The sequence below is a fragment of the Galeopterus variegatus genome, unplaced genomic scaffold, assembly GCF_000696425.1.
Source record: "Galeopterus variegatus unplaced genomic scaffold, G_variegatus-3.0.2 Scaffold3586, whole genome shotgun sequence".
Taxonomy (NCBI): domain Eukaryota; kingdom Metazoa; phylum Chordata; class Mammalia; order Dermoptera; family Cynocephalidae; genus Galeopterus; species Galeopterus variegatus.
Genome location: NW_007729697.1, coordinates 120,111 through 134,908, shown reverse-complemented (window position 1 = coordinate 134,908; position 14,798 = coordinate 120,111). Strand labels below are relative to the sequence as shown.

Below are 14,798 nucleotides of genomic sequence, written 5' to 3'. Positions count from 1 at the left end.
GCACATTCTTAGGTCCCACCCCACACCTACTCAATCAGAATCTCTGGGAATTCCGTTTTAACAGGCTCTCCAGGAAGGGTAACCAACTGTCTTGATTTGCACCAAATTGAGGTGTTTCTGGGACACAGGACTTTTTGTATTAAAACTGGATTGAGTTAGTTGCTCTAGCTCCAGATGATTCTTAACTGAGCTAGAGGCTGTTGAACACTGGACTCTTGTGTGGTCAGAAGCGGTCTCCCCACCCCCGCTCACATCTGTCCTAGGATTGAGGTTATACTCCCTGCCTTTCTTGGGATAAGTTTTTTTTCCCCCCAGGAGACTGTTTGCTCTCTCAAGTTATTAGAATTCAGAGGGCTGCCCTACAAGGCCCTGCAGACTAGGGTAACCGTGGCTGAATAACAAGCTTCAACTGGGGTGCCTCCCTCCCCCACTTTTCTCTGGAAAACACTTTCTCTTCTGCAGGTGGTCTGAGAAGCCTTTGGTTGCCTGGCACCTATCTTGTCTTTTTTGCTGGTCTGGGGAGCAAACATTTCTTGAGCCAAGTTCTGCTGCATGCCAGGAACTATCCTTGGGGTTGCTCTTATGCTAAATTATTCTTTTAAAAATTTTTATTTGATTTTATTTTGTTGTTTACTTTTATTATTTTGGGACAGAGCAGCTGGCCAGAATAGGGATCTGAACCCTATTATTTTATTTTTAATTGACATAATAATTATGCATATTTATGGGGTATAGTGTGATATATGTATTTTGATACATGGATTCAATGTGAAATGATCAAATCAGGGTGTGGTGCTATGGCTAATGTTGGAATCCTGCCGACGTCGCCAATTGTCAAGCTCTTTTATTCTGTCTGTGACGCCAATTGTAAAGCTACGTGACCACAACAGTTGTTGGGCTCTTTTACCTGCCTGTAATCCTGCACCATCTGGGCCAATTGTTGATCTAGGGCTGGAACTGGAGCTCACAGACCCCTCAAGCTCGTTCCAGACTGGGTCACAAACCCTTCATACACCAGGCTGGGTCCCCAGACCTCTCACAGGCCAGGCTAGGTCACCAGACCCCTCACACACAGGTCACATGAGCTAGGTAACCGGCAAACAGGTCCTTGGAAGTCGTAGGTTGGAGAGCATGGCTGTGCAGAGCCTCAGCCGGAGGCAGTAGTCAGCCAAGTTGGAGGCGCCGCACAGGCGCACTAACTCCACCCACACCCACCCACACACACAATTTGTTTACTGAACCACCCCCAACCAGCCCTGAGGCGATTCAGTTGTTCTGTTTTCTCAACACAGGGTAACTAACATATTCATCACCTCAAACATTTATCATTTCTTTGTGTTGGGAATATTCAAAACCCTCTCTTCTAGTTATTTGTAATTATAGGATAAATTGTTGTTAACTACAGTCACCCCACAGTGCTGTGGAACACCAGAACTATTCCTTCATTCTAGCTGTAAGTTTGTATCCATTAACCAACCTCCCCCTACTCCCCCTCCCTGTCCCTTTCCTGGCCTCTAGTAAACGTTATTCTACTCTGTACTTTATGAGATCAACTTTTTTAGCTTCCACGTATAAGTGAGAACACTTGGTATTTGTCTTTCTGTGTCTGGCTTATTTCACTGAACATAATGTCCTCCAGTCTCATCTATGTTGCCTTGAATGATGGGGTTTCATTTTTTATGGCTGTATAGTAGTCCATTGTCTATATATGCTAAGTTCTTTTTTTTTTTTAACCCATGATAGTTGTATATATTTATGGAGTATAGTGTGATATTTGGGTACATTTTTACAGTGTAGGAGGATCATATTAAGGTAATTAGCATATCTGTCACCTCAAACATTTGTCACCTCTTTGTATTGGGAACATTCAACATCCTCTCGACTAGCTCCTTGAAGTTATACAGAAATTTGTTAACTGTACTCTCTCTGTATTGCTGTAGAACACTAGATCTTATTCTTCCTATCTACAGTTTTGATATATGTTAAATTATTCTTAATTGGCCATTAAAATAGATCTCTTAAGGAAGAAGTGTCAGAACTTTAGGGAGAAAGGAACTTAGGGGTCATTTAACCCTTTCTACTCAAAATGTGGTCCATCTAGGAGCTTGTTAAAAATGCAATGGGCTGAGCCCGTGGCGCACGGCCGATCTCACAAAAAGCCAAAAAAAGAAAAAAAAGCAAACTATAGGGCCCCACCCCAGATCCACTGAATCAGAGCCTGTGGTTTAACAAGATTAAGAGCCCCTAGTGATTTGAATGACTTGAAAATTTGAGAAGCCCAAAGCGCTTGTTTTACAGATGAAAAGACTGAGACCCAGAAAGGTTACATGATTGGCTCAAGGTTACACAACCCAATAGACTCACCTAAATTTAGGATTCAATTCTGACTTTCAAGTCTGGTGCTTTTCCCCTGTGTCTGGCTGCCTTCCTACTCCGATACCTGGCTGCCTTCCTACCCCGATACCTGGCTGCCTTCCTACCCCGATACCTGGTTGCCTTCCTACAAGGCCATATTTTGTTTTACTGGGCCTATTTATTGAATGAGCTTGAATTTAATTCAATTTCTTTTAAAACATTTATATTCTATCCTTCACTAATTCAGAGTGAACTTCCTTTATCTGAGTCACACCTCTTTGTTCATTACTTTTTTTGTATGTTTATTAGATTTGCTCCATGTGTCAAGCTACATGGCTATGCCAGTTGTCGAGTAAGGCAAATCATAACTAAAGCCAAAATGTTTCATGACTTTAGTTATACTAAGTTTCCATTTGTATTGTCAGGGCTAGGGCTCAGACCTTTCAAACCCATTGTACAGACTGGCTCACAAGACCCCTCACATGCCAGGCTGGGTCACTAGACCCCTCACATGCAGGTCCACACTAGGTAATTGGGAAAGAGCCCAGGAGCCATTGGCAGACGACACGAGCTCAGTCCTCAGCAATGGCAGCAGCAGCTTACAAGTCCAGCAGCTTACAGGTCTGGAGGTGGCGGCAGCCTCTCGGAGGGTCTGGGGGGCCCTGGCAGCAACAGCTTGCAGCAACAGCCTCCAGCAGCAGTAGCGGCCTCCCCATGACCCCCCTGGAGGCATCCTGGGGGTGAGGAGGCCTGTGGATCAGAGCCACTCATCCTTTATACTTGAGTCCATAACCCAGGATACCTGGGTGCACATGCGCAATTACATTAGACAATAACCAAGGAACACCTGGGTGCATGTGCATATTTACATCAAATACTTGGCAAGATTCTGAACATCTGAGGGGCCCTGACCATTTTCCTATATTTTTCCAACACCACAGTTGCAAGAAATAGTCATTTTCCATCTGATGTAAGTTTCCGGAAATGGATGTAGATGAATGCTACATTTTTATAAAGACAAGTGTTCCATATAAGAAAAAAATTAAATATTTTCCCATTTTTATTGTTAATTTCATTAATATAGTGTTTATATCTATTATGGCACTACACACATATTTGTGTGTGATTTCAGTGTCTATTTATCTTTCTTGCCTTTAAACAGTTTATATTACCTGTTCACTGGGGAAGCATCTTATAATGTGCCTGTTTGGTTTTTGATGGAAGATTCTTGTAGGCTTCCTTAGCTTGGGTTACTTTAGTTAAGCTGTTCTGTGCCTTTTATCCACTGTCTCTCAGTGGCATCATGAGAAACTTGAAATCCTGAAACAAAATAATTCCTCTATAAAGATTTGGGTTTTTTTCCTTTTTAAAAAATTACAGCTTTAATTATAGTAGTTCCCAAATGAAAACAGTCCCGCCCTTTCCTGTGCCCTCCAAGGCTGATGTAATGCTTTAAGAGACTAACACAGAAGGGTAGAGTGAGTCTCCATAAAAACCAGAGAACAGATTGTGAAACTCTTGCTTGGATCCTGTTTGGAATCACAGCTGAACAAGGTGAAATATATATATGGTGGCTGGCCAGTACCGGATCCAAACTCTTGACCTTGGTGTTATGTCAGCATCATGCTCTTCCAAGTGTGCGAGCTGGCCAGTTGCAAAACTATTAAAAAACAAAAAAAAACCCCAAATGTCTATCAGCAGATGTGTGGATAAACAAATTATGCACTCACATATTCTGTGTCCTGATTGAAACAGTTGTTATGGTTGTATACTTACTGAACTGTACACTTAAACTTGGGGGCATTGTATATACATTCTATCTCAATAAAGTTGATTTTAAAATGTAATTTTCTGTATCTTTTTATTATTGTGGTAAAATAGACATGCCATAAATTTTTACCATTTTAACCATTTTTAAGTGTACAATTGAGAGGCATCAAGTACGTTCACTTTGTTGTGCGACCGTCACCACCATCCATCTCCAGAACTTTTTAATTATTCCAAACGTAAATGCTGTACCCAAGATTTGGGGTTTTTAGTGGATTGCATTTTATCTACAAATTAAATTGGGGAGAATATTCGTCATTGTATGGTTGATCATAACTGGGTTTTTGAACTTTTCCCAGGATCCCTTATTTAAGAGTATTTCCAAGATTTTGGTTGCACGTCTTTATAAATGGACAAATCTTTATGGCACTTAAAGTGGATTGAATTATGTCCCCCCCAAAGTTCCCTAGAAGCTTAAATTGTGTCCCCCAAGTTTTATATATTAGAAACAGCCCCAACTGTGACTGTTAAGAGTGGGAAAATCCTATTATGGTAATTGAAAGGTGGAGCCTTGAAGACGTGATTGGATTGTAGGACTGTGCAGTAGTGAATGGATTAGAAATGGTGGAGTGTGGTTCTGAGGGCTCTAAAAGAAGAGGTGTCTGTCTTTCTCTCTCTTGCTCTCTCTGCTTCCACCATCTTGCAATGTGAGACCCCTAGGTCATTGTTGCCACCACTTGATGGACTTTGGACTTCCCAGCCTCAGAAATTGTAAGCAATAAATTTCGTTTTCTTTATAAATCACCCAGTTTCATGTATCCTGTTATAAGCAACACAAGAGGACTAATACAGCACTGTTTTAATTTTTTTTTTTTTTTTTTTTTTTTTTTTTTTGTCATCTGGCCAGTGCAGGGATTAAACCCTGGACCTTGGTGCTATCAGCACCATGCTCTAACCAACTGAGCTAACTGGTCAGCCCTAAAATGTTATTTGTTAAAGTGTTAATGAGTTAAGATGTTAAAATGGCTAAATATATTTAATCCGTATGGATGGACACTAGGTGTGGGGACTCACCTTCACTTCAACTCTACCCGTTGCTCTGCAATATGGAGCCTTTCTGGTTCCTTTCCTCCAAGCTGTAAAACTCCATCTGTGCCAGCATCAGTCAGAGGGTCTGGGCATCTAACTACTCTCCGTAGATATTTTCAACCAGTTCCTTGAGCTTTTATTCCTATCCCATAAGTACCTCCTGTCTTCCGAGGTACTCGGGGACTCTGATTCTTGAGGCTTTCTGGGCTTTTAGTTCTTCCTCTTTGCTGAGGCCATCACCATGTGTTGATCTCTTTCCCACCTTCTGCAATACTGTTCACATCCTTTGTCTGCGACCATCTTCTCTCCAGGGTTTATAACTTTCTAGTCCTTCATGTCATTTTTTTCAGAAGACGGGGGTTGAGAGTATATTAAATCTATAGTGTTTAACTAGAAGTCTTTCTCTTATAATTAAAAGCAATCTTTTATGTATTTTTTGTTATAAGCCCTTTCTTATTCCTAATATTGTATGTTTGTGCATTTTCCTTCACCAGTTTTTCTTTAGTTTTGACTACTTTACTGGTCTTGACAATGCACTGACTTTAGGGAAAAGTTTTTTTTCCCCCAATGTATATGACTATATTTTCTAATTATTTCACATCTTTCTTTTTTTCTTTACTAATTCCTGAAGTCCCATTTTCTTTTTTTTCAAGCTTGTTGCATTAAAATTCTAGGAATTTTTCCCCTTGACTGTTTTTCTTTCTCTTTTAAAGTCTAAAAACACATAAAACTCAAAATTTCTGGAGTATACAAGTTTTATACCTAGTATTAAACATTTCAATTTTAATATCCTGTTGGTCCCAAGCATTATTTAGGAGAATGTTCTGTAGTTTGCAAATAGGTTTCTTTTGGAAATGCTATTATTATGTTTTCTTTTGTAGTTTTACTACATTTTACATGGTGGTCAGATAATATGGCCTCTAAAAGTTTTACTGCTTTGAAATTTGTTGCATTTTTTTTTTATGGTTTGAAATATAATACATTTTGTAAATATTCAATGGTTAATTTGGTATTACTACATGATGGTTAGTGGTTTGTCTCATTTCTGTGTTTTCTTTTATTTATAACAAAGCAGCAAACATGGTGAAGAGTATTTACAAGTCTCCCAGTCTCAGTTGGTTTCATGCCTGGAGCAGTTTGAGGGCTAGGCTGTAGTACCTGGGTAATAATGGGCCAAGACGAAGATGAAATTCCATGCCGGAAAGGTTCTCTTTACTGGGCCCCTCCTGAAATTACAGAGATGCTGAGAGTGAAACACAATATCCCACATTGCCTCGGGTAGAAATTCTTGTTTCATCTTGGGCCATGTATCACCATCTGGTAGATTTGGATGTTTTAGGAGTTTTAGCCTCAAGCATTTGTGCTGTTTATCTAAGTAACTGGGATCTGGTCATCCTGCTAGAACTTGGCTATTATCTCACTGCCATCTTAAAAACATTCACTTTTTCCCTAAAAGGGGAATGGACTGAGGAATAGGCACATGTGTTTCTCTCTACTTCATTTGCTTTTTTAGTTGTAGCAGGTAGGATTTTGGATTCCATTATCTGGTCAGTCAATAAAAATAGATTGAGTGTCTATGTGCCATAACAACATATGGGCAAATGACATTATCTGTTTTTGAGCGGCTCATTCATAATACCAAGCTGGGAAGACAGAGCTGGAATTAAATATAATGACAAATGAACATGATTGATATTGGGATGTACAAGTGTTAGGGAAGCACAGAGGAAGAGGCATTTACTTTTTTTAAGAATGGAGGAATGGGGAAGACCTCAGAAAGAATGTGACATTGAAGCTGGGTCTTGAAATATGGGTAGGTGCTGACTATAGATAGAGAAGAGAAATCAATAAGTAGAGAAGGAGGCATCAGCCTTCTAGGTAAAGGGAACATGTGATGATGGCATGAAAGTAAGACAGTCTTAGGGGAAGATCTGCCTGGACAGTGCTGGGTGTGGTTGGGGATTGGGAACAATGAGGCTGGAGAAGTTGGTCTAGAGTCAGATTTTTAAGAATATTGATTGCTACATAAAGGAATTTGCACTTTATTTTGTGAGCAATGATTACCAATTAGAGGTTTATAAGGATGAGATTAGATCTGTTTTATTTTGGTATTCAAATTTTGGTTCTCCATTATAAATGTCCACTCATCAAAATGTATCTTACTTTGAACTTTTCTTTTTCTGAAATATACAATTTGTGATTCAGGTTTAGATGTCTGTGCCACGTGCCATGAACACGCTACATGCCAGGAAAGAGATGGGAGGAGGATCTGTATTTGCAACTATGGATTCGTGGGCAATGGGAGGACACAGTGCATTGGTAAGTTCTGAATCCTGGGTTAAGTTGAAAAGTTGAATCAAGAAACAAGATTCTCTGGTGTTAAAGAGTTGATGTCCTTTGGGGGAAACATTGTTAACTTGTTCACATGTTTTTATTACAAGAAGTTTTGTCAACTATAATAAGTCTTTGTTTTCGTGTTTGGCTGTATCCTTTCGCTAGCGTTTCTAAGGAAGTATCTCTCATGTTAGAGGTCATTGAATTTGAATTTCTGGAAGCTCTCTGACCCAACACAAATTTGAAATCTGTTCTAAGCCTTGAGTTTAACTTAATAACTCAAGTGAACATTGCATTTCTTAATTTCTCTGGTTATTTTGATACAAAACTACTTATATTAGTACCATGAAGAAAAACAAAACACAATTTTGTACCTGTTCATCCACGACAGTGAGACAATATCCAGGTTCAAGCCCAATTCAGGGAAAGGGAGAGTTTCACAACAATTTTATGATGGTAAATGTTGCAATAATTTCCCAGTTTCTTCCCAGCAATCTTGTTACATGCAGTGAAAACATTGATAGTTTTGTCTTACAGTTGTGGATAGACGGTGTATACAGCCTTGTTGTGATATCTTTGTGTGTGCTTTTTTTCTCTCTAAAGAAGCATAACAATTCAGTTCTGTGTTCAAAAAGTCATATTCCATTTTGGAGATACAAACTTTCATAGTCATGCACTATTGCCCATTCTGCAAGCTGGAGTTGTGCGTTCTTTGATCCCTTCCCTTTAGAGTTCTCCCCATGAGAAGCGTGGCTGCCCTACAGTCTGAGGTTCCTGCAGGAATTTTTGCTCCCCCTACTGCCCACCCTCAATTGCTAGCATGGAAATGAAGTTAGAGTTGAGGAGCAAGCTTTTCTGCCTCCTCCCTGGATGATTTCCTCCTCTCATGAATGCTAGCTCTCCTCCTTTTTTTTTTTTTAAAAAAAAAAAAGATCTGAACACTTGACCTTGGTGTTATCGGCACCACGCTCTAACCAGCTGAGCTAACTGGCCAGCCCCCTGCTAGCTGTACTCTTGATAGCCCTTTGATTTTTGAATAGAAGCCTCTCTTAATGGGAGGAGGGGGCTTTATTAATTTCTACAGTACTTGCTCCCAAACACCAGACACTGCATAGCCCAGTATTTGGCCTGCTGAGACTGGATCACAGGTTACAGGTGGGTTATACATGTACCAGAGGTGCTATCACATGGTGTTAAGCCAAGGGACCTGAGAATTCTAGAATCCTCTACAGCCCCAATTTTCCCTTCCACTGAAGTCTGCAAGGGAGACATATCTCAGAAACCATGGCAAAGGAGAGGACTTCCCATTTTATGGGCAGCTGGGCTTGTGGCTGAAACCACTGTGTAGTGTTCTGTAACTGGGCTGGACACTTGGCCTATCTGCAGCTTGAGGGCCTGCCTGTTCTGTCTCTCTAAGCTCTCATGCAAATCTTACTACAGAAAATTTTGATATGAATCACGTTCTAGGTTCAATTAAATTTTAAAAAGGTAATATTAAAGAAAACAACAACAGGTTTTTTGGAGGTACTTTTGGGTTAGCAGGAATGGAGCGCAATTGTGAGAGGCCATTTGTCAAGCTAAGGCTAGTGTCGGAATCCTGTTGACATCACCAATTGTAGAGCTCTTAATCCTGTTCGTGACGCCAATTATAAAGCTACACGACCACGCCAGTTATCTGGCTCTTTTACCTGCCTGTAATCCTGTCCCAACTGTGTTACAAACCCTTCACACACCAGGCTGGGTCACCAGACTCCTCACATGCCAGGCTAGTCACCAGATCCTTTACACGCAGGTCCACGAGCTAGGCAACTGGCAAACAGGTCCTTGGAAGCCACAGGCTGGAAAGGTATGGCCGCTCAAGCGGGGACAGCCACCCGAGGCAGTAAACTCCAGCCAAGGCGGTGGCACCACGCAGGTGCACTAACTCCACTCACACACAACCTGCCCACAGCAAATGCTCAGCAAGATGCTGAACATCTGAGGGGCCCCGACCATTTTCCTATGTTTTCCCAACACCATTAAATTGATTTGTGGGAACCAATGGTAAAATCAAACACTAAGTAACAAGCAAAGCAAAAAACTACCAGCTCATAAATTGATGATCGCCCCCCCCGTCCAGATTAGCTGGATAGATCAGGTCTAAAAGGAAGCAAAAGAAATTGGTCATAGGGGTTTCCTCTGAAGTTACAGGTAGGGCAGGGTTGGCACAATATAGCCCACGGGCCAAATTTGACCCACTGCCTGTTTTTGTAAATAGAGTTTTATTGGAACATAGCATTGCTCATTAGTTTACCTGTTGTTTATGGCTGCTTTTGTGCTCCAATGGCAGGGTGAATAGCTGCAGCAGAGACGTGAGCAAAAGCCTGCTGACCCCTAGGCTAGAGGACAGAGATGGGAGGGAGATTTGCCTTCGCTGTATGTCTTTCGATTTCAAGTTGTTTACTTAAAAACATTCAGAGCAGGCTTCTGTGGACTCATCGCACAGCCAGTATTCCAGCCCCTCCTTACAGGGTGACTAACATTATTCACATGGGTCACTGACAATTATCATGAGCTGTTCCTGCCACCATATTAGCCCTGCTCCCGGATGAGGCTTCAGCACTAATTCCATTGTGTTTCCTGGTTAACTCAGAAGTAACAATTTTTCCACTTAATCATTGGATGTAAAATTGTCCTACTCTGGCTTTCATGAAAAACCAAGAGAATAGCTGAGCTGGAAACGTGGGATTGTGCTGGATTTATTTCCTCTGGCCTATGACAAGATCTTTTTAAGTGTGAAAAAGTTCAAAAAGAATCCCCTTCTCCCAATCTTCAAACACGATGGATTGCCATATTGAGATTTTGTGTTTCTCTTGTGGTTTCGTCTACACCTGGTGCATAACTCTGAGGGGCCCATGTCTTCTAGTCTGGGAAGCACAGATGAAAGGAAAAGAGGCCAGGGAAATAGCTGCTGAATTAAGCTGTTGTCACAATATTGATTCACGAGTCTGTAGCACAGGAGGACAGTCTGGGTTGTGGAACATCGCGAGGACTGACAGCCTTTTCTGGGCGCTGTCTCTACATATCAACAGATAAAAATGAGTGCCAGTTTGGAGCCACTCTGGTCTGTGGGAACCACACATCTTGCCACAACACACCCGGAGGCTTCTACTGCATTTGCCTGGAAGGATATCGAGCCACAAACAACAAGAAGACATTCATTCCCAATGACGGCACCTTTTGTACAGGTACGCCAGGAAGGGACTGTGGTGTGGGCAACCTGGTGACAACAGGGCAGTATCTGGGCTATCGAGCAGGGAGAGGGCAGGCCCAGACAGGGTGTGATTAAGGGAGAGGCTCTCCTTTAAGAATAACTAAGAGGGAAATTTGGACAGGAACTGAATATTAGTTATTATGTATTAGGGAATTATTGTTAATTTTTGTTAGGTGGGATGATAATATTGTGGTGTATAAGGCGATATTTCTTTTTTTTTTTTTTTTTTCTTTTTGTCTTTTTTCGTGTCCGGCAACGGATCGCAACCCTCAGTGTCGCGCCTGCACCGGACCGGGACCGGCAACGGGATCGCAACCCTCGGTGTTGCACCCACACCTCGCTCAGCCAGTGAGCGGGAACCGGTCTGTATGTGGGATCCGAACCCTCGGCGGGAGCGCCACTGGCTCCCAAGTGGTGCACTGTAGCAGTGCGCCACCGGGCCGGCCCTAAGGCAATATTTCTATTTTGGGAAATGCTAGTATCCTAAAATATCTAGGGGTGTTATCATTGAAGTATCTAGTGTTACTTTACTCTGTAAACAACTTTAAATGGCAAAAATGTGAACAATTGTTGAATCTTGGGATGTAGGACTATGGGCGTTCATTCTTTTTCTGGTTCTGTGTGTTCAAACATTTTTATAATGAAAAATGAGGAGGGAGTCCTAGAGATGCTGTGCCACATGCAGGTTCCTGTAACCACAGGTGGGACATCCTTGGAGTGACTCTGGCACTCATCAGCTCTGAGCACACTACCCACTTAGGGCCCAGCGGTGGGTCCCGAGCTGTTGGCTCCCAGGAGGTTAGAGTGAGGTCCCTATTAGAGATGTGGGCTTCCTCCCATAGGAATAAGCTGAATGAGAAGCATGACTTTTGGGATCACAGTAGCTTGTAGGTCAGATTTCTGGGCATATTTTGGTAAAATACAAGAGGAGGGAAAAACCTTCCTAATTTGCAGTGGCTTCTCTATTATCTGAACTCTATTTACAGCATGTCATGATAATATAGCTCTTTGGCTTTCTAGGAAAATCTTTGAACAGTAGTGAAGAGGAAAGGCAGAAAAAGACTCCTGGTTCTATGGTGATTTTATATAGACTTAATGATCGCTTAAAAGCTTTGTGGTATTTAAAGATTTTCAGGGAAAAGAAAGGGAGAGGAGAATATGTTTTATCTTCTTACCCACCAGGAACCACAGGTACTGATGCCGTGATTCATTCTCCCTTTTCACCCGTACGGAGGTAAAATCCCTCAAAGGGCACATTTGATTTATTCCTGGCATGAATGAACACATTCTCTTGGAGAAAACATTTTATAATATTCTGTTGTTTTAGGTAGCAAATTATTGGCTACATGTTGCAGAAATGCAATGTTGCAATATTAAACTAGGTACATTAAAAAGAAAAGATACTAATTAAAAAGAAAAGATACTAATTAAAAAAACAAACCTAATAGGATAATGATCCAGGGTTTAGTTCATTCAATACACATTTCTCATGCACTTCTTACGTGTCAAGGCTGTGCTAGTGGGAGGTGACAGGCAGATGGCTAATTTTACTATAGAGTGTTGGTCATAGGTAAGTAAAGGGCATTTACTCCAGGTGGCACTTAACTTGTCAGCGAGGAAGGGATCAGGGGAACTTTCTGGAGGATTTGATACCTGAAATTGTGTTTTCAAGGTGTGGGAGTCTGCCAGGAAAAACTTATAACTATATTTTTCAGTTTATCAGTATAATTCCAAGGAGGGGGAGGCGGGAGGGGGGAGTGAGAGGGAGCAAAGTAGGAGGGGCGAGGGAGGACGGAGGAGGGGAAAATATCTTATGCAAGGGCCAAATAGGTGTCAGCCAAACAAGAACCAATCTGCCTGGAAGGAAATCCCGATCTAGGCTCTGCTTCTATTTCTTCTACTTCTTGCAATTATTTAGCGAACCTTTTAAAAAATTGAGCTGTACGTAATTCACATACCATAAAATTCACACTTTAAACTTTTAAATTAATTTTTTATTGAAACATATTGATTGTACATATTTACGGTGTACAGAGTTATATTTTAATACATGTATGCAATGTGTGATGACCTAATCAGGGAATTAGCATATTCCTCATTGCAAAACAAGATTCACCCTTTTGAAATGGACAATTCGGTGGTTTTGAGTATATTCACAAAGTGCGCTGCCATCATCACTATCTCGTTTTAGAACATATTTGTCACCCCAAAATGAATTCCATGTCCATTGGCAGTCATTCCCACAACCTTTCCTTGAAGTCTCTAGTTATCCATTTGCAAAAGCTGATGGACGACGTTTCTTGATGATTCTGAGTTTCTTTCAGAACCACACTTGCCAGAGTAACATCAGTGGACGTTAGCTGGGACAGAGCTTAGCAAGTTTGGGGGTATCAGCAGTTTTCCAGTGTTTGCCTAGAACCACAGGATGTGAATCCTAGTTCCTGGATTCCAAGGAATCCTGAGCCCAGGTGTTTATTGTACTTTGCAGAGTGGAAGTCAAGTTCAGGAGCTGGTTGCAGGTAGGCCTCTTTTGATGTCACCAATGATATAGATGAGGAATGAATGGTGGGGGTTTGGGTATGGGATGATTCCAGCCAGTTCTGGAGAACCAGCCGATGACTGGCCCCCAGAACTGCCCCCTGAATGACTCCTGGGAATCACGGAAACTTAGCCACAACCTAGGGGAAGAAGCTCTGCGGCACTTCCTGTGTGAGTGTGGTTTGACCTGGGTGGGTTGAGAGTAAGTGGAGGGAAATGAGACTGGTGTGGGAATGAGGCCTGGGGCTGTCACCGTCCACCAACGTGACTCCAAATAGGGATGGCCCTTGTAGGATCTGCTGAAAACTGCAAAATAACTTCTCTGTGGCCTTGAATTCCCCAAGTCTTGGGAACCCATCCTGACTCTGATGGCAGCAGCAACTTTCTTTTCCATAAGTTCATTTCCTACAACATCAGGGCCTGATGCCATTTCTTCTGGAGAAATGTAACAGCACCTCAGCCTTGGCTGAGAAATGGGATAGAGGCCAAAAAAAGAACCTGGAGGGAGTGGATGCTTTGCTGTTCCTCAGTTCCTGGAACCTCCTGTCCAAAGCCTGTATCCTATAGTCTGCCTACGGTGAGATAAACGCCTTCATTCCTAGATGTAGATCCTTAACCCTACCAGGACCAGGTTTAGTCTGTTGGTTTCTGTCCCAGGGTGGCGAGCCTCGTTTTCTCTGTGAGTCAATCACTCCCCACAGCTGCTCAGCTGCCCTGCGCCTGCTACGGCCTCAGACACACATGTCGGGATTCTGCTTGTCTCCGTGGGGAATTGTGCATTAGGCTTATACTTGTCCTGAGGTTTCTTCCAGTGCTCTCTCCAAATGTAAACTTGCTTCCCAAATCCCAGCTCTTTGTTTTAACTGGATTTTATTCTTTTTTTTTTTTTCCGTGTTGTCTTTTTTACTGACCGGTAACGGGATCGCAACCCTCAGTGTTGCACCCGCACCGCGCTCAGCCAGTGAGCGGGAACCGGTCTCCACATGGGATCCGAACCCTCGGCGGGAGCGCCACCGCACTCCCAAGCGGCGAACTCTCCAGTGCGCCACCGGGCCGGCCCTGGATTTTATTCTTAAAGAGTCATGTTTTACTACTCTGAGAGAAGGAAGAAGCAAAGAAAGACAAATCCAAGGAAAAGCACGCCAGGAGGGAGTTGCTCACTACTGCCCAGAGCAGTGCTCTTATCTGTTTTTTTTTAAAAAAAGATGACCTGTAAGGGGATCTTAACCCTTGACTTGGTGTTGTCAGCACCACGCTCACCCAGTGAGCTAACCGGCCATCCCTATATGGGATCTGAACCCGTGGCCTTGCTGTTATCAGGACCACACTCTCCCAAGTGAGCCACACTCTCCCGAGTGAGCCACAGGCTGACCCTCTCATTTCTGTTTATGAGCTGCTTGCCCACCTCCCTGTGGAGTCTCCCTGACTCTGGCTTAGGTCTCCGCCTGTGGTCATAGAGGGC

General features: G+C 42.4%; 1 protein-coding gene across 1 annotated transcript in view; it reads left to right on the top strand.

The window, feature by feature from the left end:
* Nucleotides 1–7,421: 7,421 nt before the first annotated feature.
* SUSD1 (sushi domain containing 1) overlaps nucleotides 7,422–14,798 on the top strand; it is a 107,679-nt gene continuing 100,302 nt past the window's right edge. The window contains exons 1-2 of the mRNA XM_008585468.1: nucleotides 7,422–7,530; nucleotides 10,617–10,772. The gene's annotated coding sequence lies outside the window, so the exon portion shown is untranslated. The remainder of the gene's footprint in view (nucleotides 7,531–10,616; nucleotides 10,773–14,798) is intronic.